We start from the raw sequence: 25,829 nt of genomic DNA on the forward strand, positions 1-25,829 counted from the left end.
GTACCGCCCCGGGCTCGGCTGCGACCGAGCCGCTCGGACCCGGGCTCGCTGGTGGGTGGCTTGAGTGTCTACGGACCCGGGGGCTCCGTCGTCATTTCGATCTGAAAGGGGCTGGCGGTTTAGGGGACGTAGGTGTACGGCCGGAGCCGTGGTTAAGTTCGTGATGCCACCCATGGGTTATGGTGAAGGTGGACACCACCGCTGCGGTTACTGGGCACCTGGGGGAAGATGTTACGCAGCAAGATGTTAACCCCTCCGTGGGCAGGGGTGGTGGCCCCGGGACCCGTTGGGGTTTGTTGGGCGGTGCAGGGAGGTGCGCGGCCGGAGGGCACTGTTGTACTCACGATTAGTAACACACATGAGTCTCTGGTAAACCAAGTTGATGGTGGTCGGTGCCCGCAGCCGGCTGCGTCTGGTCCCCCACCCGGTTGGTGGTCTCTGCCTTTCTCCTGCACCGTGTTGTATATATGTGGGCTACCAGCGCTCCAGCATCGGAAGTCCGCTCCCTGGCTTTGTGGATGTCGGGAGAGCCCTTTTTCCCGCAGACGCTGGCCCGTGAGATCTCTCTGCCTGTGCGGTGGCTTTCTATCCCCCTTGTTGGGCTGTTGTCTTCAGTCGGGACTTTGGGTGGGAAAGGACCTATAGTCCAGACCGCAATCAGTTAATTAACTCAGTCCAGTGGCTTCTGGACCTCGTTTCAGGGTCTGAGTACCCCCCTTTGTGCTCCGGTTTCCGAGTTGGTTCCCCAGGTCGGTACCGGCGGGCCACTATCCTGTCCTGGTCCACCACGGTTCCATCGAGCCGTCTTCCCGGCTTCTGCAGGCTGAGGCCACCGTATGCCTCCCAGCCTAAGGTGCCCGGGCTCCAACCCTGGCACCTGTCAGACCTCCTTCACTCCACTTCACTTGACTCAACGGACTGACTGACTGAACTGTCCTCACGTTTCTCCCACCTCAGTCCCTCTGAACTCTTCGGTGGGCGAGGTCAACCACCTGGCTCCACCCCCTGGTGTGTCCATCAAGCTTTGAGAGGAGTGACTAGGGTTTACTGGTTGGCTGATGACACTTTTTTAGGGGACAGGTGTTGTGCGAGGCTCTAACTGTGCCTACCTGGCTAGTACAGGGCGTCACAATACCATCCTATTCCATCTACAGTAGGGGTCTCAAACTCGGCTGGGTGTATGGGCCGCACACAGGAAAAAATAATTTGAGGGGCCGCATTCCTTTCAGGACAAAGTGACATTGGTAGTGGTACCATTTTTTCTTTCTATACACCCTTGAATCCCTTTTTTTGAACATTTTTCATTTGTCCATTATAACAAATGTGTAGTGTGTGTGTGTGTGTGTGTGTGTGTGTGTGTGTGTGTGTGTGTGTGTGTGTTATATATATATATACATATACATATATATATACATACACACTTTTTTTTACATTTTTTCCGCTTTTTGTAAGTAATACAGTTTTACAATAACCACCGCATAGTAATTTTGGCCAACATCTTGTAGTAATGTGCCCCCTCTTGTTTCCCATTCTGTAAAAATGTGTGCATCCTTGTCCCCTTGTAGCAATGTGCCCCAGCCTCAGCTAACACACACACACACACACACACACACACTCTGTGCAGCCTCAGCTAACACCCCCCCACCCTGTGCAGCCTCAGCTAACACACACACACCCTGTGCAGCCTCAGCGCACACACACACACACACACACGCACCACCCCCTGTGCAGCCTCAGCTAACACACACACACAAACGCACCCCCACCCTGTGCAGCCTCAGCTAACACACACACACACACACCCTGTGCAGCCTCAGCTAACACACACACCCCCCCACCCTGTACAGCCTCAGCTCACACACACACCCCCCCCACCCTGTGCAGCCTCAGCTCTTACACACACACACACACCCACCCTGTGCAGCCTCAGCTCACACACACACACACACCCCCACCCTGTGCAGCCTCAGCTCACAAACACACACACCCCCCCACCCTGTGCAGCCTCAGCTCACACACACACACACCCCCACCCTGTGCAGCCTCAGTTCACACACACACACACACACACACACCCTGTGCAGCCTCAGCTCACACACACACACACACCCACCCTGTGCAGCCTCAGCTCACACACACACATACACCCCCCCCACCCTGTGCAGCCTCACACACACACACACACCCTGTGCAGCCTCAGCTCACACACACACACACACACACCCTGTGCAGCCTCAGCTCACACACACACACACACACACACACACACCCTGTGCAGCCTCAGCTCACACACACACACACACACACACACACCCTGTGTAGCCTCAGCTCACACACACACACACCCCCACCCTGTGCAGCCTCAGCTCACACACACACACACACACACACCCTGTGCAGCCTCAGCTCACACACACACACACACACACACCCACCCTGTGCAGCCTCAGCTCACACACACACCCCCACCCTGTGCAGCCTCAGCTAACACACGCACACACACACCCCCCACCCTGTGCAGCCTCAGCTAACACACACACACACCACCCTGTGCAGCCTCAGCTAACACACACACACACACCGCACTCTGTGCAGCCTCAGCTAACAAACACACACACACACACACCCTGTGCAGCCTCAGCTAACACACACACACACACCCCCACCCTGTGCAGCCTCAGCTAACACACACACACCCACCCTGTGCAGCCTCAGCTAACACACACACACACACACACACCCACCCTGTTTAGCCTCAGCTAACACACACACACACCCCCCACCCTGTGCAGCCTCAGCTAACACACACACACACACACCCACCCTGTGCATCCTCAGCTAACACACACCCCCACACCCCCACCCTGTGCAGCCTCAGCTAACACCCCCCCCCACCCTGAGCAGCCTCAGCTAACACACACACACACACACACCCCCACCCTGTGCAGCCTCAACTAACACACACACCCCCACCCTGTGCAGCCTCAGCTAACACACACACACACACCCCCACCCTGTGCAGCCTCAGCTAACACACACACACCCCCCCCACCTTGTGCAGCCTCAGCTAACACACACACACACACCCCCACCCTGTGCAGCCTCAGCTAACACACACACACACACACACACCCACCCTGTGCAGCCTCAGCCAGCAACAGAAACACACACACACACGAAAACATTCTTCTCACCTGCTGTCAGCAGCATGCAGGCACGTGGACTCGGTGAAGCCTCAGCTACCACACACACACACACACACACACACACACAGTGCAGCCTTCAGCCAGCAACACAGAACCCCACACACACGAAAACATTCTTTTCACCTGCTGTCAGCGGCACGCAGGCACGTGGACCCGGTAATGATCACAGCTGCTGTCATCGCTGAACTTTCGGCCGGCGCGTGCAGAGCAGTTCTCACTGCACAACAGCCACTGGCCAATCACAGGCAATTATCTGAGGTCATATGCAGCAGGTGCTTGCCTCTGATTGGCAGGCGGCTGTTATTGCGTTCTGCAGCGAGAACTTCACTGTGCGCGGCAAAGACAAAACTGTAGGCTAAAATAAAAAACTGGCAGCTGCGGCCCCTGCACCGGTCGCCATCTTTACCAGGTCCACGGGCCTGCGGGCCGCAAGAAGCCACCTGAAGGGCCGCATGCGGCCCGCGGGCCGCGTGTTTGAGACCCCTGATCTACAGGATACCTCAAAATCCGCGATGTGTTGGCATCGACAAGGAGGCTGAGGGCTGCAGCCCAATAACATGAGGATGTTGTTCGTCGGTACATGGAGAGCCTTGCTGCGGCAAGACGCAACTGGTTTTAGCTATAAAAATGTTGTTTTTAAGTTTAACTAAGGCTGGCTTAAAAAACACAACAATAAAAAACATGTTGACTTTGTTAAACGCTTTAACTTCATGGGTAGACACTAGAGATGAGCCACCCCCTAGCGTTCGAGTTCGGTTCGCCGAGCGGAGGCTCCGTTCGACGAACCGTTCGACGAACCACTCAAACCCCATTGAAAACAATGGGAGGCAAACACATAAAAACACATAGAAAACACCTTCAAAGGTGTCCAAAAGATGACAAATAACTCCCAAGACACCACAAACACATGGGAAAGTGACAAGGACATATACTCATGCGAAAACAAAAGAGGTAGACGAGTAAAAAGAGGAGGAGACACAGATATAGGCATGTCATGCTCTTCTAAAATCATGTAAAACACCACAAGGGGGCTCCAAGCAGAGTCTCCCTTTATTCTAAAAATTGGGCCACACACACCACTTCAGTGGCAGCACTTGTGCCCCAGTTGCATACTGGATGTGTTGATTAGCATCAAGCACATTCAAAAATACGCCAGCCTTTACTCTCCCCAGGATGACACAGGGGTAGTAAAGTCTTTGTGGATCCATGACTTGTTCATCTTGATGAACATTAGTCTGTCCACATTGTCACTGTAGTTTAAATCAGCAGGAGAAAAGCAGGATTAGAATACCGCGCCAAACCACAAGAGTCCAGGTGAAGATAGTAAAACTCTTTTCTTTATTTTCACAGGTCTACGCGTTTCAAGGACATATCCGTCCTCTTCCTCAGGACAAATGTGCAAAGAATACTATACTATGTTTGGCGCGGTATTCTAATCCTGCTTTTCACCTGCTGATTTAAACTACTCCCTGCTGCGGGACCGCTGCCGTCCACGTTATCTACATGCTTTCAAAGGGGTTGTGACTGACACAACCTCACCAGGTGAGTGTTCCTTTTCAATCACCACCCTTTGTCATACCGGGTAAGACCCTATTGCGCCTTATCTCTCCACAGCTTTGCCGTGCCACATTGTCACTGGACAGACGCGTGCGCTTATCTGTCAGCACACACCAAGCAGCACTGAAGACACGTTCAGAGACAACGCTGGCTGCGGGACACGACAAGATGTCCAAGGCGTAAGTGGCGAGCTCAGGCCATTTTTCAAGATTTGAAGCCCAAAATGAGCAAGGCTCCAGTTGCAAAGTCATGGCATCAATGTTCATTTGGAGATACTCCTGTATCATCCTCTCCAGCCATTGACTGTGTCAGACTTCTTGTCTATGGTTTGACTGATAATGACAAGACAGTCCCTTGTTTGGCAAGTTACAACAGGGAGATTCACTCCGTGCACCACTGGTGTTTGGTGGAAAAGCCGAGCTAAGATTGCGTAACAGCTTCTGCTGAAACTCCTGCATACGTGCGTCTCTTTCTATGGCTGGAATTATTTCGCCAAATTTGGACTTTTACCGGGGATCTAAGAGTGTGGCAACCCAGTAGTCATCATTACTTCTAATTCAGACAATCCGAGGGTCATGTTGTAGGTAGTGCAGCAAGAAGGCGCTCATGTGTCTTGCGCATCCCTGTGGACCAAGTCCTTGCTGTGTTTGTGGTGGCGAGGTGATAACCGTGCTTCCTTCCTCTGACATCCCCCCAACCTCGAACAACCGAAATTTGACCAAGGTCTCCCTCATCTGCTGAGTCTTCCATTCCCATCGCCAGTTCGTCCTCCATTTCTTCCTGGCCTCCTGCACCTTCCTCAACAGTTTGGCTGCTACCATGCGCCCTTGTTAATCCCTCTCCCCCACCATCCCATGCCTGCTGCCTTGGTGATGCAGAACGTCTGGACCTTGCAGATCTTGGTAGCCCTTCCGCATATGAATCCGCCTGTACTTCCTCCCCTTCCTGTTGTCCCACCCCCTGACTCCGAATAGTGTTTAGCGTGTGCTCCAGCATGTAAATGACTGGAATTGTCATGCTGATAATGGCATTGTCAGCGCTAAACATATTCGTCGCCATGTCAAAACTGTGCAGAAGAGTGCATAGGTCCTTGATCTGAGACCACTCCACAGCGTGATCTGCCCCACCTCTGCATCTTGCTGGCCCAGGCTATACGTCATAACGTATTGCACCAGGGCTCGGCGGTGCTGCCACAGTCACTACAACATGTGGAGAGTTGAAATCCAGCGTGTCGGCACATCGCATTTCAGGCGATGAACAGGCAGGCCAAAAGACTTCTGGAGCGATGCAAGTCGGTCAGCTGCGCCGGTTGAATGGCGGAAGTGAGCAGAGAGTGACCATGCCCTGTACAGAAGCCCATCTAGGCTGGGATAGTTGGTTAAAAATTGCTAGATAACAAGGTTCAACACGTGAGCCATACAAGGCACGTGTGTCACCTTGCCCCGACGTAGGGCCGCGCCCAGGTTTTCAGCATTGTCGTACACGGCCTTCCCCGGCTGCAGGTTGAGTGGAGACAACCATTTACTAAACTCGATCTCCAGAGCTGACCACAACTCCTCAGCTGTGTGACTCTTATTTCCCAGACATTTCAACGTAAAGACCGCCTGATGCCATTTAGCTCTGCTGCCAGCATAGTAAGGAGGTGTACGGGATTCCTTGTGCACAGTTAAAACGCGGGTGGCCTGACCAGGCAGGCTTGGGGCGGATGTGGAGGACCCAGACGAGGTTGAGGAGGCAGAAGCAGTGGAGGAACTTCCACATACAGAGGATTGACGAACAAGTCGTGAGGATGGCAAGACTTGTACAGCAGACCCTTCTCCATCTCGCACCATAGTTACCCAGTGCCCAGTCAGCGACATGTAATGCCCCTGTCCATGCTTACTGGTCCAAGTATCGGAGGTGACATGCACCCTGTCACACACAGAGTTTCTCAAGGAAGCGGTGATGTTGTGTGCAACATGCTGGTGTAGCGCAGGTACACCTTTCTGGAGAAGTAGTGGTGACTGGGCATCTGGTACTGGGGCACTGCGATGGACATAAGGTCTCGAAAATCCTCTGTGTCCACCAGGCGGAAAGGCAGCATTTCTGTAGCCAACAGCTTGCAGAGGGTGAAAGTCAACCTCTAGCTTTGTCATGGCTCAGAGGAAATGGCCTTTTAATTGTCCACATCTGAGGGACCGAGATCTGGCTGCTGTGCGGAGACGGTGTGGAGTAGGGTGTCCCTGGAAAACTGCTGGTCTGAGAGGAAAGTTCAGGCGGAGACAGGATATTGCCTTCATCCAAAGTTGGTGCTCTCGATGTCTGAGAGAGCTCTACAACAGCACCTGTTTCCCCTCCCGAAACAACTGATGTCCTGCCAAGCAAACTGCCTGTTGCGGTTGAAGAGGTGGAAGGTCTGCGTAGGAAAACATGTGTGACAGCCATCCCCACAGTCATAGAGGAAGAAGAGCGCGCGGATGCACTTGAAGGGGCAGACGGTGGTTGGCCTACACCGCTAGGCCGCATTGTAGCACAGTGAGCTACCCACTGGGACTTATGCTCGTTATTCATGTGACGGTTCATGAAGGAAGTAGTCAAATTAGTGAGTTTTTGGCCTCTACTTACAAATTGGCGACAAAGCCTACAGCTCACATCAGTATCAAATCAGTATATTTGGCATTCTTTTGTGAATTTTTGTCTGCAGATGACTATAAACAGCTTGAATCTGTCACTGAATACATGGAAAGAAGCTATCCTGTTTTGGACTGTGGAAGAGCTGTATGTGACCAGAAGGAACACTTACAGTATTTCCATCAGATGATACTGACATATGACAACAAGAAATACAACAAGATGGAACAAAGCAAGCATTTGACTTGCCCTCTGAATAAAATTTTGGGACAATTATAAAAAGATTGTACAAAATGTACCGCCCCGCGCTCGGCTGCAACCGAGCCGCTCGGATCCGGGCTCGTCGGTGGGTGGCTCGAGCACCTCCGGAACCGGGGTCACGTCGCTCTGAAAGGATGCTGGCGCTACGTAGGGGGTTGGTAGGTAGGTCTACGGACGGGGCCGTGGTTTGGGTTAAGTTTGTGACGCCACCCACGGGTTGTGGTGAATGTAGACACCACCGCTGCTGTTTACTAGTCACCCGGGGACGGTGTCGCGCAGCCAGGTGTTGACCCCTCCGTGGGTAGTGGGTTGATGGTCCCAGGGCCCGGTTGTGAGGGTGCGGATGGATTGGTGTGGTGCGGGGCGGTGCGCAGCCCGAGGGCACAGTTGCACTCACTCTGACAGATACACTGGAGTCTCTGGTAAACCAAAAAGATGGTGGTCGGTGCCCGCAGCCGGCTGCGTCTGGTCCCCCACCCGGTTTGGTGGTTTCCGCCTGTCTCCTGCACCTTGTTTTGCAGCTGTGGACTGCCTGCGCTTCAGTGATGGGAGTCCGCTCCCCGTCTGTGTGTGTGTCGGGAGAGCCCGTTTGCCCACAGACGCTGGGTCGTGGGATCTCTCGGCTTGAGTGGTGGCTTTTTATCCCCCTCGTTGGGCTGTTGTCTTCAGTCAGGACTTGGTTGGGAAAGGACCTAAAGTCCAGACCTCAATCAGTGAATTAACTTAGTCCGGTAGATTCGGGACCTTGTTTCAGGGTCTGAGTACCCCCCTGTGTGCTCCGGTTTCCAGACGGTTCCCCGGTTCGGTACCGGCTGGCCACTACCCTGTCCCGGTCCCTTATGGTTCCACCAGGCCATCTTCCCGACTCCTGCAGGCGGCAACTACCGTCTGCCTTTTGGCCAAAGGGTTTCCAGGCTACGACCCGGACCCCTGTCAGACGTTTACTCCTCGCTACTCCTCTCTCCTTCACCTCCAAAACTAATCTGCCTCTGTCTTTCCCGCCTCAGGCTATCCGAACTCCTCGGTGGGCGTGGCCAACCACCTGGCTTCGCCCCCTGGTGTGAACGTCAAGACCCGAGAGGGGTGACCAAAGTTTTTAGGTTGGCTGCTGTTACCTTTTTAGGGGGACGGGTGTTTGTGCAAGGGCCTATTTGTGACTACCTGGCTAGTCCAGGGCGTCACATTCCCCCTTTGGTTAAATGTAGACCTTCCGAGGGCTCCCCGACCACCACCGGTTTATTTTTTGCAACTGAAAAGATAAAATGGAAAAACATTTACATTTATAATAACATTATTTACATTAAGCATACTTTTATGCCTCTAAAACCAGGTCAGCACCCCTTTTCCCCAGTCCAGGAATCGGGTCAAGTCCGGGTATTGCCCATACGGGCCGGGTACAAAGTTCCATACCCGGCAGTCTCTCAGGGACCCCTGACCCGGAGGGTTGTCACCGGTTTGCATGGTGACAGGGCCTTGGCCTCCTCTGCAGCAGGCCTTTCCTCCAACCCGCCTCTCCGGAGACTGTAGGACGGGAAAGGGTGGTCCAGGATTATTTACAAGTCCAAAAGTCATTGGGTGGCCTGCAAGTTCTCGGCCTTGTCTATGACAAACGGGGCAGTATCAGGATCAAACAAAGTCCCAACAGGCAGTACGGTAGCCGGGAACCGCTACCTTAACATTCATCTTGCTCATCAGGTGAGAGTCTCGGGTGATTGCCACTCATTCACACACATATATACATAATCAACATGTTGCACCCCTAGATGGCAGTTTCCCTCTACTGAAGCGGGGGCTGACCTAGGTTAGGGCTCGTGGACCTCCTGGGCGCAATACTTTCAGGTGAAGGCAATGGGGGATAGGGAGCAACTGGTCCCTCTTCCCGAGTGTCAGGTATGGCGGGTAGAGACCTGCGGGGGCGTGGTGTAGGTGCATCCCTGGGCACTTGCTCAGGTGGCTCACTGGCGAGCATCTCCGGCTCCATTTCTTCCACAGGTTGTGGGAACATTATTACAGGAACAATCACCGCACCGTTCTGCGTAGGCCAGTCAGCTGGAAAGTCACCCATCACTGTATGGATCACCCCTCTTTTCTCCTCCACGCTCGGCGTGGGCACGGGGACCTCTTCTACCAGTCTCAAGGGACCCGGGCACCTCTTCAGGTGGTCTCTGGACACCGTGGCTGTAGTTTTCCCCTGGTCGCGACTAATCAAGTAGGTCTTCTCGTGCAACCGCCACCTGCCAGTAGCCACTAGTAAGGTCAAGGGTAGAAAAATAATTAGCAGTCTTCAGCGCAGCGAGCGACTCTTCAATGCGCGGAAGAGGGTAGGCATCTTTATGCGTTATCTGGTTGATCTTCCAGTAATCCACACACATTCTCATGGTACCATCCTTCTTCCTCACCAGCACCAATGGAGCTGCCCAGGGCCTACAACTATCCCGGATGACCACTGCCTCCTTCATGTTTCTCAACATGTCTTTGATGCACTGGTAGTGTGCAGGTGGGATTGGCCTGTACCTCTCTTTAATGGGTGGATGCCTACCCGTGGGGATATGGTGTTGAACCCCTTTTAACTCTCCCGAAATCTAGCGGGTGCTTGCTGAAAACCTGCCCGTACTCCTGCACTACCCTGTATACCCCTTCCTTGTGGTGCATGGGTGTAGCCTCTGTGCAGACATGCAACTCCCGGCACCACTCCTCTAATTGTTTGGGCGGAGGGTCACTGCCTAAGTGTGGTGCAGTGGTTGTGGGGGTTATTTCGTGGATAGCATGTGCGTCTATGGTGGCGTAGCGGGGGAGCCTGACCTCTTCCTCCCCACAATTCAGCACTCTCATGGGCACTCTCTCCTTTTTTACATCAATCACCCCCCTGGCTGTCATTACTGTGGGCCAGTGCTCTGAAGGCAAGGGCTCTACCATTGTCGGTTAATCCTGTCCCTGGGGTCCTACTGCTGCCCTGCACCAAATCATCATCTCACTCCGTGGCGGCACCACCAAAGGCGCGGCATCCATCACCCGCACACCACCAATCTCTCCACCTGTCATGTTCACCTGCTGTTGCTGCAGGAGGGCCCGGATCTCACGCTGCAGTGCCCTCTGCCGGCCCCCTCCCGCAGTGGCAGACAATTGTAACAGGCTCAAAACCTCCCCCATGCAGTGCTCAATCACGTTGCTCCCAAGGACCACCTTCGGGTTACGGTCACTGGAATCATTCAGCACCACAATCATCCCATGACGTCTCAGCTCTGTTCATCCCACAGTCAGGGTCACCTCTTTTAACCCCACTTGGATCATAGGGAGCCCATTGGCAGCAATGCTAGTTAGGCTATCGTCTGGAGGGGCAAGTTCACTATCAGCCCAATATCGCTGGTACAACGAGTAAGGCATAGTCGTTACCTGTGATCCGGTGTCAAGCAGGGCCATGGTCGGGACACCAAACCACCACCAGGGAGATAATGGGGCGGTCTCCAATGTACCGATCCCGCCAATCAGCTGGGCCTTGAGGAACTACTCCTGAGGATTGGCCCTTGGCCTCAGGGGTTGCTCGTTTAACGGACACCGTCTGGAGTAATGGCCGGTCTTGTTGCACTTGTAGCAGACTGGCGGTCCATACCGGGGATCGTTGTTCCTTTTCCGCTGCATCCAAGGGACGTCCTCCAGGCTGTCGGCAAGCTGGATCTTCTCCGCGGGCTTGACTCTCGTCGATAGCTGGAGAGCGGCGAGGATCCGGCTGACGTCCTCATTCAAGCGCCGGACTTGCGACATCAAATCTTCCAGAGCTACGGTGGCTGCAGCAGAGGCCGGCAGGGCCAGCAAGGGGGGTGCTACCGAGACGGGAGCAGTGTCGACCGGCCAAGATGGTGGATCGGGGGTGCCGGCCTCTGGGGCCTGTAGGGCCTTGATGGCCCACTCTTTCAGTACTGCAAAGTCCAAGTCGGCATGTTCCAAGGACCACAGCCGCAGCTCCTTGCGATCTTTGGCAGACCCCAGCCCCTGCAGGAACTGCTCCACTAGCATTTTGTTGCTATCAGTCTCATTGATGGGGTCCACCCGCTTTAGTGTACGCAAGGCCTTTTGTAGCTGCAGGGCATAGTCGCTTATACTGTCCTTTGGTCGCTGCCGGCAATGGTAAAACTGCATCTGTAACTCCGCTTCCGTGCGGGTCTCAAAGGCAACCTGGAGTTTATCAAAAATGGCGGTTACCAAGGCCCGGTCCGCATCTGCCCAAGTCTCCACCTCCTGCTCGGCCGCAGCGGTCAGCTGCCCCAGCACTACCGCTGCACGCTGCTTGCCAGTCATGCCATACAACTCGAGAATCGTGCATATCTTTTTCCGGAACACCTGCAGGCATCAGGTTTCTTATCGTACTGTGGTAGCCAGGCAGCACCGGGCACATAGGGCAAGAAGATTGGCATTACCTGGGCGACCGTCGGAGCCGTGGCCTCCCCCCGCTCCTGCGACTGGAGCGAGCGCTGCTGCATTCCCGTCACCGGGCGCGTCTGCGGGCGCCGCCACTCCAGCGGCCGGTGCCCCTCCACCATCGAGGTTAGGCAAGGATATCTTCCCGCTGCTCCCCCTTGGTCTTTTCGCGACAATCGGTTCTTTTGCTGGTTAGTTTCGTTTTTCGACAGCACGCTTTGCTGCACGGCCGTGTTCCCAGGGGGCGGGGCTTCAACTCTTGCGCTCTTCGTGGGGAAGATGGCTTTGGCAGGAAACTTCACGCCAAAAGATGGCGGCAAGATGGCGTATTCTGAATTTTATTAATGTCATAAAGTGGACTCTTATCATAAGAGAAAGTCCCACCACCCACTATTCATAGAAATTAGATGGATATACTGATCCATAGAAACATGAAAACCAAAGCACAAAAAGGATCAGGAGACAAAAAGTATATATATATATAATAAATCTTTATTGAGAAAAATGCAAATTAAAAAGAGATAGGTGTAACGGCAAGAAAGGTGCACTAGGTGGCATACCAAACCAGCAGAAAGCAGTGCATGTGCTTGATTGTTAGAAAACCCATGTAAAAAGCCTCATAACTAAAAGGTAATTCACAGAGAGATATGTCAAGATATGACAGTATGTATACCATGTGCATCAGCAACATAAAGTGCATAGATGAGGCAAAAAAGTCATGGCTAACAAAAAGTAATAACACTTCCAAGCTGGAATGGCGCCAAGTCCCATCTGATCCGACGCGCGTTTCAGCAATAGCCTTCGTCAGGGGGGACGTGGCAACATACCGGCAGGCAGCTGAAATATATACGGACTCCAACTAATGAATGATCAAAGGCGGCGCATGCGCCGTCTAATCCAAAGCAGAGCGCAGACAGGAAGGCGCATCATCGTAACTAGGCAACCGGCTGTCCAATGTGTCACGTGACTCCAGGTCACGTGACACGATGACATCAGAAGGAGGAACCCGGAGCCCGGACAATTAAGATACGCCCACTGTGAGCGCACTGCCCGGAGACAACGCATGCGCTCTGATCCAGGGAGCAAGAGGTAAACCTAATGTATCCATACGTTCATTGCCAGAAAACAACCAATGTGTTCAGGCATATAAGATAATAATTGCATATATAAATATATGAATATATAAATACATACATAAATACAGAGTATGTGGAGATAAAAGGAAGGGTCATAAGATATAAATAAACATTCATAAATATAAGATTTCTAAATATAAAAAAGCAGAATAGACAAAAGTCACATATATAAAATTCATATCAAAAGTCTATATAAATAACTAAAAATAATAAAGACGTGTGCAGAAATATTTGTGCATACAGACATACAGTCAGGGCCAGAAATATTTGGACAGTGACACAAGTCCAGCCTGATGGAGGTCATAAACCATGTCATTGTCCAAATACCGTGGTCAAGTAACGAATATTGGTTACCCAGTTTTGATGCATAGGCATTTGCCTTTCAAATATTATCACACTGAAGTACAGATATGTGCCTATGTGCCATGCATTTGTATCTTTTAAAGTTAAAACATTTCCCATGTCAGATGTTAGTGGCCTATGTTAAAAAATGATATGAAAGCCCAAGTGGCCTTCATACATACAGACCCCAAAACAGCATCATTACAATGACACATCCACAAAGGACTATGTTAACCCACACAATCCTAACACACTTCGCCGTGTTCCACCTGCGTTTACGTTTGGTCAGAGACGCAGCCGCAGGTGCGTCAACTCGTTAGCCGACCTGCGTCTCCTGCGTGATACCTGATTTTGCAACTTTACTCACGAAGGCGGAAAATATGTGACGAATCGTATCAATAGTGGATGGCATTAGACAGTGACATCATGACGCCTCTTCCTGCTTCGGGCTGCCCAGCCTACAATATAAGCATAGGATTGACGAAGTTAATCAGGATGGCATCCCGCCATCGAGGCACTGTATGAGGTGAAGGCGAGGTAACATACCTTGTGGATCGTATGGATGCCTTGGATTACGCCTGCGATAGCGTGCATGAACGCCTCATGGCCCACAAAAGGGCGGTCCTGCGGAAGATCCGTATGGAGTTGTCCGTTCAAGCAGGCAGGTCCGAAAAAAGTGGGCAGACCTGATTTATCAGTTAGCATCGAGGATAGAAAATGTCCGCACCTCTTTACACAGGCAGCGTGTTGAGTCTTTACTGTGTAAACATGTTATAGTCTTTTTACACACATACAGTTAGGTCCAGAAATATTTGGACAGTGACACAAGTTTTGTTATTTTAGCTGTTTACAAAAACATGTTCAGAAATACAATTATATATATAATATGGGCTGAAAGTGCACACTCCCAGCTGCAATATGAGAGTTTTCACATCCAAATCGGAGAAAGGGTTTAGGAATCATAGCTCTGTAATGCATAGCCTCCTCTTTTTCAAGGGACCAAAAGTAATTGGACAAGGGACTCTAAGGGCTGCAATTAACTCTGAAGGCGTCTCCCTCGTTAACCTGTAATCAATGAAGTAGTTAAAAGGTCTGGGGTTGATTACAGGTGTGTGGTTTTGCATTTGGAAGCTGTTGCTGTGACCAGACAACATGCGGTCTAAGGAACTCTCAATTGAGGTGAAGCAGAACATCCTGAGGCTGAAAAAAAAGAAAAAATCCATCAGAGAGATAGCAGACATGCTTGGAGTAGCAAAATCAACAGTCGGGTACATTCTGAAAAAAAAGGAATTGACTGGTGAGCTTGGGAACTCAAAAAGGCCTGGGCGTCCACGGATGACAACAGTGGTGGATGATCGCCGCATACTTTCTTTGGTGAAGAAGAACCAATTCACAACATCAACTGAAGTCCAGAACACTCTCAGTGAAGTAGGTGTATCTGTCTCTAAGTCAACAGTAAAGAGAAGACTCCATGAAAGTAAATACAAAGGGTTCACATCTAGATGCATACCATTCATCAATTCCAAAAATAGACAGGCCAGAGTTAAATTTGCTGAAAAACACCTCATGAAGCCAGCTGAGTCCTGGAAAAGTATTCTATGGACAGATGAGACCAAGATCAACCTGTACCAGAATGATGGGAAGAAAAAAGTTTGGAGAAGAAAGGGAACGGCACATGATCCAAGGCACACCACATCCTCTGTAAAACATGATGGAGGCAACGTGATGGCATGGGCATGCATGGCTTTCAATGGCACTGGGTCACTTGTGTTTATTGATGACATAACAGCAGACAAGAGTAGCCGGATGAATTCTGAAGTGTACCGGGATATACTTTCAGCCCAGATTCAGCCAAATGCCGCAAAGTTGATCGGACGGCGCTTCATAGTACAGATGGACAATGACCCCAAGCATACAGCCAAAGCTACCCAGGAGTTCATGAGTGCTAAAAAGTGAAACATTCTGCAATGGCCAAGTCAATCACCAGATCTTAACCCAATTGAGCATGCATTTCACTTGCTCAAATCCAGACTTAAGACGGAAAGACCCACAAACAAGCAAGACCTGAAGGCTGCGGCTGTAAAGGCCTGGCAAAGCATTAAGAAGGAGGAAACCCAGCGTTTGGTGATGTCCATGGGTTCCAGACTTAAGGCAGTGATTGCCTCCAAAGGATTCACAACAAAATATTGAAAATAAAAATATTTTGTTTGGGTTTGGTTTATTTGTCCAATTACTTTTGACCTCCTAAAATGTGGAGTGTTAGTAAAGAAATGTGTACAATTCCTACAATTTCTAACAGATATTTTTGTTCAAACCTTCAAATTAAACGTTACAATCTGCACTTGAATTCTGTTGTAGAGTTTTCATTTCAAATCCAATGTGGTGGCATGCAGAGCCCAACTCGAGAAAATTGTGTCACTGTCCAAATATTTCTGGACCTAACTGTATATGTGAAATCAATCCCAATGAACATATAAATGCATAAAAATATGTGTACAAAAAGAGAGTAAGCAAAAATGTTTGAGTGAATGTGTGAACACATGTCTATGGAAAAAATGTGAAAATGAGTGCTGAAAAATAAGACCATTGACTAGAAAAATGTATAATTTTATATATAAAATAAAATGTGGGGGATAATATACTGTTATATGCAAGTGAAAAATAAAAAAAAATAAAAATTTATATAAATAAGGAAGTGTGTATGATGAAAAAATTAACCAAAGATAAGTGAAAGTGAATTAAGCAGAGATCCAAAAGGGAAATCTGAAAAAACCTCATTATATAAAATATAAAAGAATATATATGATAAAAAATAAATATATTTTTTGTAGAATACAAATTCTGCCAGAAATATCAAATAGATATATAATATTGGTATATAATATATGAAATTACTAAAGGACCCCCCCCAAAAGAAATCCTTCTCCACAATCCCACAGTAAAAAAATCTTGAAAGGAATTCCTGAAGCTCCATGGAAGAAGATGTCAAAAATCCGTCTTGGAATCCATCAGCACCGAACAAAAGTTCATAACAGTCAAAAGTGTATGGCAAAACTATTGAAAAAGACCAAAAGAGGTATATTAATAACCAATTAAAAACTTGAAGGAAAGACTATTAGATAAAAGATTAATTAAAATATATAGAATACCCTACCGAATATGTGTATATGATCAGAAGGATGGAAGCAGAAAAACATAAAATAGACGTAAAAGATGTATAAAAATAGACATTATATACAAGACTAAAAACATTAGAGGACTTCACAAAAATGGTGTAAAACTTAAATTTTCATTTAACCCTTTGGGGTATATGGTATCTAGAGTCCATATCCAATGGCTTTCACATTGAGCCAACTTCTTAGCAACATTCCCTTCACGGATATTCATGTTGATATGATCAATGCCACGAACTCTAAGTAATTTCGAGTCACATTGGTGAAAACTCTTAAAATGTTTCGGAATAGTCCTCAGTGAATCGACATCTTCCTCCTTGTCTGCCGTGATAATGTCTCTGACATGTTCTCTTACTCGTACTTTTAAAGCACGAGTGGTCAGGCCTACATAGATTTCTCCACACGGACAGGTGGCATGATAGATTACGGCTGTTGTAGTGCACGGATTATGGTGTGTGATAGTATACACCACAGAGCCACTTGAATTTGAAAAATGCGTGGCACGCTCTATATTAGGGCACGCCACGCACCTTCCACAGGGGGAACATCCCCAATTCGGTCGTGTCTGCAGACCAAAAATCGGCTCCTTCTTTGGTTGATAGTGACTGAAGACAAACATGTCCTTTAAATTCTTACTTCTTCTTGCCGTAACACTGACATTAGGTGGAAGATATTGTCTCAGAGACAAATCTGAACGTAAGATTAGCCAAAACTTTTCCATGCACTTCTTCATTTCATTCCATTGTGAATGGAAAGTTGTAATGAATCGGACCTGATCTTTCATTCGTTTATGTGGCTTGGTATACAGCAATACCTGTCTACTGTTACTGCTTGCTTTCAAGCAAGCTGCATTGACATTTTTCTTACTGTATCCTCATTCAAGGAATCTTTTTTTCATTAAATTCGCTTGGCTCCAATAGTCTGAGTCAGTGGAGAAGACACTCCTTAGACGTAAAAACTGTCCAAAGGGAATGCCTTTGAACATCTGTGGAGGGTGTGACGAGGTTGCATGGAGTAAAGAATTTACCGCTGTCTCTTTTCTAAACATGTCCGTTTGAGTTTGGTTTCTCTGATCTCGTTTCACCACAACATCCAAGAAGTCAATTTCTTTTGTACTATACTTATATGTGAAATGAAGATTGTATTGACTCACATTCAGAGCCTCAAAAAATGTTCCAAGTTCTTCAGTATTTCCCCTCCAGATTATAAAAATGTCGTCAATATACCGGGCCCAAAATATGACCCGGTCCATTGACACATCACCATCGGAGAGGAAAAGTTCCCTCTCCCACAGCCCCAGGAACAGATTGGCATACGATGGGGCGCAAGCCGCCCCCGTCGCTGTTCCCTGGAGCTGCAGATAGAAGGCATCATTAAAAATGAAGAAGTTGTGTGTTAATGTGAAGTTTAATAACTCCACAAGGAACTTTGTAAAGTCAACCTCCATATTATTCATTTCTAAAAAGAAAGAAGTGGCTCTGATGCCATCCTGGTGACGAATAGAGGTATAAAGAGCCTCTACATCACAGGTCACCAGGAGCATGTCATCCTCAATACAAACTTCATCCAACTTCCTCAGAAGATCTGAGGTCTCTTGGAGGTAAGATGGCAAACTTTCAACGGACATTTTTAGATGGTAATCAATAAATTGACATGCATTCTCCATGAGACCACCCACACCAGACACAATAGGCCTACCTGGAGGATTTTCTCGGTTCTTGTGTATTTTGGGTAAAAAGTACATGGTAGGTACAGTCGGGTTAGAGACGTTCAAGGCTTCAGACAATTTCTTTGTGATCTGTCCAGATGACACCGCTTTCTCCAAGATGTCTGTCAATGTTAGCCCTGTAGGAGTTCAAAGGGTTAAAACTCAGCTTCTTATAGCAATGCACATTTCTTAGTTTTCTATATGCTTCAGCCTCGTACATTTTTTGTGGCCAAAGAACAATATTACCTCCTTTGTCTGAAGGTTTAAACAAAATTCCTTGAACTTGTTTCAATCGTTTAAGACTCTGTCTCTCTTCCAGCGACATGTTATCCCTATAGATGTGTTTTGGTATTTTATTGAAATCCTCAGAAACCAATTTCACAAATAGGTCCACCGCTGGACAAGAGGCCAGAGGAGGAAATTTTTGAGATTTCTGCCTGATTGTTTCTGGTATCTTGCCCTTGTCGCCCAGCATATGTTCCTGTGCTAACTCTTCAAGGATACGAATAGATTCCTGCTCTGCCTCCGAAGGAAATAGGCTTTATTCATCCTCGTTGTGAAACCATTTCTTAAAAATCAGATTACGGCCAAATAAATGCAAATCTTTTATGGCTGTGAATATATTAAAGCGTGCGGATGGCGCAAACGTTAACCCCTTAGACAGAACTGAGATATCAATAGGTGTCAATTCAAGACTCAAAAGGTTAATTACCTTGAGCGGATCATCATGTAGGTCTTTCCTCCGCTGTTTATTCTTATTCAGTTGTTTATTCTCAAATTTCCTCTTTATGCTTCGAGTAGTCGTACCCACACTCTGTGAAGTATCCGAAGCGCCTTCCGATGATGATATAGAAGTCAATGATGGTGTTCTACTTCTCTGGCCCATTTTTCTTGTTGTATTCTTCCTCCTCCAACGGTAGGCCTGATTAGACTGAAAATCGTTCAGGTCCCTAGACAATTTCTTGGATTGATTGTCCTGTATTGCTTTCACCCATTCTTCAAAATGTTTCTCCATTAGGGAATTAAAAGTAGACATGTTACTGTCATCAGAGATACTTTTTAGTTTTGTGAAATCCTCATCAATCTCCTTTTCCAAAGTGGTGATAGTGTTACCATTGAGGTCAATCAGTAAATCAATACATTTAAGTGAACTAGTGGTACAAATTAGATATAAAGACCTCATCCTCCACCTGGAAAGAAGGAAAGATCTGAATTCGTAGCCCTCTGGGTACTAGTTGCTTTTGTTTATAATTTTTGAGAAAAGCACTGTTCCACCATAATTTGGTACGTCTATGTAATTTATTCTTATTGATTTTTTGTAGCTGCATAACATCCTTCTGATCATTATTAAAAACAGAGGCACCCTCCCTGTTAAATACCCCATCAAATTTAGAAATCCAGGTGGAATCCCTGGATTTATAATCCATTTCAATGGCTGTAAATTTCTGAAAAACAGAAAAAACACAATAAACACCAAAAATCAGCCTTAGAAAGATCATGAATATTGTGGGAATAATGTCATAAAGTGGACTCTCACCATAAGAGAAAGTCCCACCACCCACTATTCATAGAAATTAGATGGATATACTGATCCATAGAAACATGAAAACCAAATCACAAAAAGGATCAGGAGACAAAAAGTATATATATAAAATAAATCTTTTTTGAGAAAAATACAAATTAAAAAGAGATGGGTGTAATGACAGGAAAGCTCCACTAGATGGCATACCAAACCAGCAGAAAGCAGTGCATGTGCTTGATTGTTAGAAAGCCCATGTAAAAAGCCTCATAACTAAAAGGTAATTCACAGAGAGATATGTCAAGATATGACAGTATGTATACCATGTGCATCAGCAACATAAAGTGGATAGATGAGGCAAAAAAGTCATGGCTAACAAAAGTAATAACTCTTACTTACAAGCTGGAATGGCGCCAAGTCCCATCCGACGTGCGTTTCAGCAATAGCCTTCGTCAGGGGGGGCGTGGCGACATACCGGCAGGCAGGTGAAATATATATGGACTCCAACTAATGAATGATCAAAGGCGGCGCATGCGCCGTCTAATCCAAAGCAGAGCGCAGACAGGAAGGCGCGTCATCGTCACTAGGCAACCGGCTGTCCAAATATGAGTCACGGCACCACGTGACTCCAGGTCACGTGACGCGATGACATCAGAAGGAGGAACCCGGAGCCCGGACAATTAAGATACGCCCACTGTGAGCGCACTGCCCGGAGACAACGCATGCGCTCTGATCCAGGGAGCAAGAGGTAAACCTAATGTATCCATACGTTCATTGCCAGAAACAACCAATGTGTTCAGGCATATAAGATAATAATTGCATATATAAATATATGAATATATAAATACATACATAAATACAGAGTATGTGAAGATAAAAGGAAGGGTCATAAGATATAAATAAACATTCATAAATATAAGATTTCTAAATATAAAAAAGCAGAATAGACAAAAGTCACATATATAAAATTCATATCAAAAGTCTATATAAATAACTAAAAATAATAAAGACGTGTGCAGAAATATTTGTGCATACAGACATATATGTGAAATCAATCCCAATTTTTTTTTTTTTTCACTTGCATATAACAGCATATTATCCCCCACATTTTATTTTATATATAGAATTATACATTTTTCTAGTCAATGGTCTTATTTTTCAGCACTCATTTTCACATTTTTTTCCATACACATATGTTCAGACATTCACTCAAGCATTTTTGCTTACTCCCTTTTTGTACACATATTTTTATGCATTTATAAGTTCATTGGGATTGATTTCAGTTGTACAAGCCTACAGTTGTAGGCCGTGTTCATCCAGGTGGTGGAGTTATAGGTGGTATTTCAGCAACAAGTTCAATCTGCTACTCAACGCAATCCGTGTTGGTTGCCAGTAGAGATGAGCGATGTTCGAGGCTCGAGGTTCGCCAATTTCGTGTTCGAGTGATTTTGGGGGGTGTTCGAGACATTCGACGAACCCGAGCTTTTTGCTAAAAGCTCGACAGTTCGAGTTACGTTCGAGAACGGTTCAAGCACCAAAAACGTGGCTTTTCACAGTAAGGCTATGTGCACACGTTGCTGTCTGCATGCATCCTGCGTCCCCAGCACAATCCCTCTCTCTTTTCTACTCACCGATCACGGGCGCCTCGCTGCACGCTGTCACAAATCTGCGTCGTCTTTTCCACTTTTGAAAATAGCTGCCGCTTCATTATTCAATCGGTTATTCCGTGCTTTCCCCGCACACCGGCACCCATGATTGGTTGCAGTCAGACACGCCCCCACGATGAGTGACAGCTGTCTCACTGCAACCAATCACAGCCGCCGGCGGGCGGGTCTATATCGTGCAGTAAAATAAATAAATAATAAAAAAATAATGCGGTTCCCCCCATATTTGATACCAGCCAGGATAAAGACCCATGGCTGGAAGATGGTATTGTCAGGATGGAGAGCCCCATGTTATCGGGAGCCCACCATATCACCCAGCAGCCGCCCAGAATTGCCGCATCCATTAGTTGCGACAGTCCCGGGACTCCACCCAGCTCATCCCGAATTGCCCTGGTGCGGTGGCAATCGAGGTAATAACGTGGTTAATCATGACAGGTGTCTCCCCGAGATACCTTCCATGATTAAACTAAGTGAAAGTAAAGAAACAGACACAGCGAAAAATCCTTTATTTGGAATAAAAGACAAACATCATCTTTCACCATTTTATTAAAATCCCCAAATATCCCTCCAGGTCCGAAGTAATCCAAACGACACTGTCAGCTCTGCTACAGAACACGAGTGCTCTGGGTCCTCTCCACGTAGCACATGAAGAGAATCGCACTGTCACCTCAGATTTCAGTCTGCTTTACAGACCTCAAGATAACGAAATCTGCCTATGTTCCTCATTGGAGCCAGTGGCTGAATGGCTAGAACTTGCTTAAGAAGCATAACTTCACGAGTTCAAGTCCTGTCTGTGTTGGGAATTTTTTTTTTTATTTTAAATTAATTAATTATTCTTTACTTATAATTAATTATAAAATATTATTATTTTAACTATGCACAGAGGGGAGTAGCCGGACATCATCTATGAGCCGCTTCACGGAATGAGGTCTTTCTCTCCTTTCTCTCTGTCTCTCTCCTTTCTCTCTCTCTCTCCTCTCTCTCTCTCCTTTCTCTCTCTCTCCTTTCTCTCTCTCTCTCTCCTTTCTCTCTCTCTCTCCTTTCTTTCTCTCTCTCTCTCTCCTTTCTCTCTCTCCTTTCTTTCTCTCTCTCTCTCTCCTTTCTCTCTGTCTCTCTCTCTCCTTTCTCTCTTTCCTTTCTCTCTCTCTCTCCTTTCTCTCTCTCTCTCAGACCTGGCGATGATCAGCTGATGCGGTCACCTGATGGAATCAGCTGACACTATAAGTCGAGCGGTGTGGCCGGCTTTTTACCGCCCGTCCGGCTAAACTATCAGCTGATGCTGTCGGACAGGAGTCTGCACAGAAGTGTGTTCCAGCAAACCAATCAGATGATATTGGATCCGGATTGGACGGCGCGGGACCCTTGACCCAGGATTACCGCGGAGGGGGGTTCTTTATTTCAATAAAGATGGAGTCACTAATTGTGTTCTGTTTTATTACTAATAAAAATATATTTTTCTGTGTGTTGTGTTTTTTTTTTATCTGTACTAGAAATTCATGGTGGCCATGTCTAATATTGGCGTGACACCATGAATTTTGGGCTTAGGGCCAGTTGATAATATACAGCTAGCCCTAACCCCATTGATGATGGCAAGATGGCACCTCTATGAAAGCGCCATTTTCTGGGGTGGCTGCAGACTGCAATTTGCAGCAGGGGTGCCCAGAAAGCTTGGGCACCCTGAGCTGCGGATTCCAATCCCCAGCTGCCTACTTGTACCCGGCTGGACACAAAAATTTTGCGAAGCCCACGTCATTTTTTTTTAATTATTTCATGAAATAATTAAAAAAAAGGGCTTCCCTATATTTTTGGTTCCCAGCCGGGTACAAATAGGCAGCTGGGGGTTTGGGGCAGCCGTAGCTGCCTGCTATACCTGGCTAGCAAACAAAAACATGGCGAAGCCCAAGTAAATTTTTTTGGGGGGGCAAAAAACTTCTGCATAGAGTCCTGGGTGGAGTATGCTGAGCCTTGTAGTTCTGCAGCTGCTGTCCAATGTCTGTCTGTATGGAGGAGAGCAGACAGCAGCTGCAGAACGACAAGGCTCAGCATGCTCCATTCACTAGTGTATGCAGGAGAGCAGACAGCAGCTGCAGAACTTCAAGGATCAGCATACTCCATCCAGGACTAAAAAAGGAGGGGAGCCAGCACTGCTTATGAATGGCATGCAACAATGAAGAAATAAAAAGTGTAATATTCACAAATTCATTCCTACTGTAACAATTCAATGAGATTTTTTGCAAATGATTGATCAATAATTTGAGCCCCCCTGCCCCGTCACGGCAAATCTCTATAGGGGGGTCCTTAACGCTATATTATAAATTATTATGTACCACAAGGTCTCATATAATGAGCAGGACCATATGAAAACACCACTTAGCCGAGACATGTCTGAACCGCTCCCATGCTGCCAGGACTGACAACCGCGAATAAAGGCAGCCCAGGTGCCAGTGTGTGTGGTAGAACCACACACACCAGCACAATGTCAGGACTGGCCCTCACAGTGCCAGACCAGCAAACATGGATGAGGGCGGAACAAGATTCAGGCAGGTGGTGTTTAAATAATGATGCCTTGGAGCAGGAGGCGGTGGCTGTGTTTTATTTTTTCATTGTTGCATGCCATTCATGAGCAGTGCTGGCTCCCCTCTTCTTTGCGTTTACTGGTCGGTGGTTGACCGCCACCTTGCCGTGCACGCCCAGTGTGGTTTGCAAATTCCTTCTGTTGCCATCAAAATTCATGTTGGTGCCTGTTCACACACAGCCACCGCCCCCTGGTCCATAGGCATCATTATTTAAGCACCACTTGCCTGAGGCTGTTCCGCCCTTCATCCATGCTTGCTGGTCTGGCACTGTGAGGGCTAGTTCTGACATTGTGCTGGTGTGTGTGGTTCTGCCACACACACTGGCACCTGGGCTGCCTTTATTCGCAGTTGTCAGTCCTTGCAACATGGGAGCGGTTCTGACATTCCCCGGGGAAGTGGTGTTCTTATATGGTCCTGTTCAAGTCATTATATGAGACCTTTTGGTACGATATTAATTTATAACATAGTGTAGGGACCCCCCTATAGAGATTTGCCGTGACGGGGCAGGGGGGCTCAAATCATTGATCAATAATTTGCAAAAAATCTCATTGAATTGTTACAGTAGGAATGAATTTGTGAATTTTACACTTTTTATTTTTTCATTGTTGCATGCCATTCATGAGCAGTGCTGGCTCCCCTCTTCTTTCCATCCAGGACTGTATGCAGGAATTTTTTGCTCCCCCCCAAAAATGACGTGGGCTTCGCCATATTTTTGTATGCTAGCCAGGTACAACAGGCAGGTACGGCTGCCCCCAACCCCCAGCTGCCTATTTGTACCCGGCTGGGAACCAAAAATATAGGGAAGCCCTTTTTTCAATTATTTCATGAATTTCATGAAATAATTAAAAAAAAACATCGACATTAGGCTTCGCCCCATTTTTTTTTTCCAGCCAGGTACAACTAGGCAGCTGGGGATTGGAATCCGTAGCACGCACAGGTTGGCCCGAGGTTTCTGGGCCCCTCTGCTGCGAATTGCAGTCCTCAGCCACCCCAGAAAATGGCGCTTTCATAGAAGCGCCATCATCTGGCGCTGTATCCATCTCTTCCGGCAACCCTGAAGCCGGATGGCTTGCTGGGTAATAATGAGATAATACTAGCTTTGTTTTACTAGCTAGTATTAAGCCAGAGATTCTTAATGTCAGGCAAGTTTGACCCAGCCATTCAGAATCTCCAATAAAGGGTTAAAAAAAAGACACCACACAGAGAAAAAATACTTTAACCCCTTAGTGACGGAGCTAATTTTCACCTTAATGACCAGACCAAATTTTGCAATTCTGACCAGTGTCACTTCATGAGGTTATAACTCTGGAACGCTTCAACGGATCCCGGTGATTCTGAGATTGTTTTTTCGTCACATATTGGACTTCATGTTAGTACCAAATTTAGGACAATATTTTTTGCGTTTATTTATGAAAAAAATTGAATTTTGGCAAAAATTTTGAAAATTTAGCAATTTTCAACTTTTGAATTTTTATACCGTTAAACCAGAGATTTCTGTGACACAAAATAGTTAATAAATAACATTTCCCACATGTCTACTTTACATCAGCACAATTTTGGAAACAAAATTTTTTTTTGTTAGGAAGTTAGAAGAGTTCAAAGTTTATCAGCGATTTCTCATTTTTACATCAAAATTTACAAAACCATTTTTTTAGGGACCA

The sequence above is a fragment of the Anomaloglossus baeobatrachus genome, chromosome 1 (genome assembly GCF_048569485.1).
Source record: "Anomaloglossus baeobatrachus isolate aAnoBae1 chromosome 1, aAnoBae1.hap1, whole genome shotgun sequence".
In the NCBI taxonomy this organism is placed as follows: domain Eukaryota; kingdom Metazoa; phylum Chordata; class Amphibia; order Anura; family Aromobatidae; genus Anomaloglossus; species Anomaloglossus baeobatrachus.